This window comes from Triticum aestivum, chromosome 5D (genome assembly GCF_018294505.1).
Source record: "Triticum aestivum cultivar Chinese Spring chromosome 5D, IWGSC CS RefSeq v2.1, whole genome shotgun sequence".
In the NCBI taxonomy this organism is placed as follows: Eukaryota; Viridiplantae; Streptophyta; class Magnoliopsida; order Poales; family Poaceae; genus Triticum; species Triticum aestivum.
In genome coordinates, this window is record NC_057808.1 from 553,401,359 (window position 1) to 553,403,773 (window position 2,415).

Genomic DNA, 2,415 nt, shown 5'->3' on the forward strand with positions numbered 1-2,415 from the left:
GCTACATCTATGTCAGCAGCGCGTTTCGTCGGCACGCGCTACTGGTACGTAGCAGCAGCGCCTTATTTTAAAGCGCACTGCTGGTAAGATTTTGTGTATAAGCTTTTTCCCAGTAGTGAAAACATGTGTTTATGTGAGAAGTACAGTTGTGCTTTTTCAAAAAAAAAAAGAAATGCACAGCATGTACTTCTTGCAAGAGAAGCACAATTGTGCTTTCGGAAAAGGGAAAAGTACAACTATGCTTCCTCTAAATGAAAAGCACAGTTGTGCTTCCCATAAAAAAAGGAAAGTACAACCTATGCTTCTGCAAAAAGCATAACTATGCTTCCCGAAAAGGAAAAACACAGTTGTGCTTCCCGGAAAAGGGAAAGCACGGCATGTGGTTCAGTGAGAATCACAACCGTACTTCCTGAAAAGCGAAAGCACAGTTTTTGGTCCTTTTTTGGTTTGGCTTGCTTTTTTGGGTTTCTGGTTTCTTATTCCTGATTTTTCTGGTTCCTTCGATTTGGAAGGTTAACTTGGAACCTCAAGAAGGGATGAATTTAGGTGTGTGTGTGGGGGGGGAGGGGGAGGGGGGGTGGCTAGTCTCAACGACATGCTTCTACTTCATTAGTAGTGGATGTTGCTGCCAAATTTTCTCATTCCCTAAGAACTTTGCCCCCTCCATGAGCAAGCTCGCCCCTCTATGCGTAAATCTTGGCTCCATCCCTGACCTCAAGATCATGTGTTATCAGTTTGACTACGAAATGTGCTCCTTGAGTTGAAATAAGTAAACAAATTCACGGTGTAGAAACATGCACAAGCGATGGCAATGTACCATCCGCACACTTCCACACAAACAAATATTAACCAATTGAGAAGAAGAATTGTTACACCATATAGAGCATAGAGCTCATGCATGACTATACTGTCGATGGAATTGGTTATTTGTGATAACAGAATATTATTACGCTCAATTGTAGCCGACCCGGGATCTATTAGATGCCGGTGGCGGAGTAGAGATGCATCGGCAGGCGCGGCTCGGCATGCAGCACCAACGGCTTGGCCATGAATAAGTCGTGCTCTGATTCTCTGAGATCAATGGCCGACAACCCTGGCGGTTTGCTCCAAGTGAACCCCAGTAGTAGCCGTCCAAAGAGCATCACACACATGGCTGTCCCAAGCAACGATGCGATGCATCCGCGGCCGCCAGTGCTGAAGGAGATGAACCGCAACTCGTTCTCCGTGAGCACCATGTTGCCACCATCATCCATATTAATGTGGCACTCTGGCTTGAAGCAGAACGGCTCATCCCAGATGGTTGGGTCTCGGCCAAGCCCAGATCATGGCTGCCCTTGGGCACGCAGTAACCGGCGACTGTGGTGTCGGCTAGGGCAACATGTGGCACATTGAAGGGGGCGACCGGGTGCAGCCGAAATGCCTCGCGAATGCACACCTTGGCATAGTTGAGATGCGGGATGTCTAATTCCTGCACGAGCCGTTCTCGGCCCACCACCCGGTCGATCTCCTCCACCGCCTTCGCCATCACCTCTAGCGCGTTCGCCATCTCCGCCAACGCCCACTCCACCGCGTTGACGGGTTGTCAGCGGCCGCAAATGTTATGTCCTGCACCACTGGCAGGTGACGGCGATGATGTGGACACTGCCGAGGCGGACGCAGGCGATGTCGGTGCCCATCTTCTCCATCATCTGGTGGATCCACCGGAACGGCGGCTTGTTGAACATCATGTCGGGAAGGTTCCCCACCACCGGCCCGGGCGGGAGGGCCGCCACCGACCATGCTGGAGCTGCGACCACCGGCACCGCTCGCTACCTTGCTCTTGGGGCGCCTGAGCAGCAGCAGCCTCTGGATCGCGAGGTTGATGAAGGCTAGCACCAGCAGTAGGGCCTTGGCAGTGGCAAAGGACAGGGATGCTCCCATCTTCCCCATTGAAATCTGGCTGTAGCTCTCCTCTGTTTGATCAATCACAGAGGCAGTAATGTGAGAGCCTGGGGTTAATTAGTTTGCCAAATGAGAGGCTAGCTAGGCGTGCTCTCTAGCTATGCATTAACCCCTATTTATAGTGCTTCGTATGCATTGTTTCATTGTTCCTTGCATGCACTGGCGACCATCATGCAATGCAAGAGGTGGTGACGAAGAGAGCATACATGTTTATTTTGTGCACGTTTGAACAACTTTCTGGTTTAAAAGTCAATTATCACAAAAGCCAATTGTTTTGTAAAGCAAAATTATATGAGTAGCCAGTGAACATAGTCCTATTTTCATGTGTAGTTGCCTTTTAAATATATTGGGATACAACCGCAAAAAAAAGTATCTTGGGATACCTGTGAATACTGGTAGATTTCATAATGAGGATTCGGTCGGAATGGATACGTCTTCATATGAACATGCAAGGTCGTACACAGGACCGATGAC

General features: G+C 49.3%; 1 pseudogene; it reads right to left on the minus strand.

Moving 5' to 3' along the window:
• Positions 1-977: 977 nt before the first annotated feature.
• LOC123121203 (tyrosine N-monooxygenase-like) overlaps positions 978-2,415 on the minus strand; it is a 3,133-nt pseudogene continuing 1,695 nt past the window's right edge.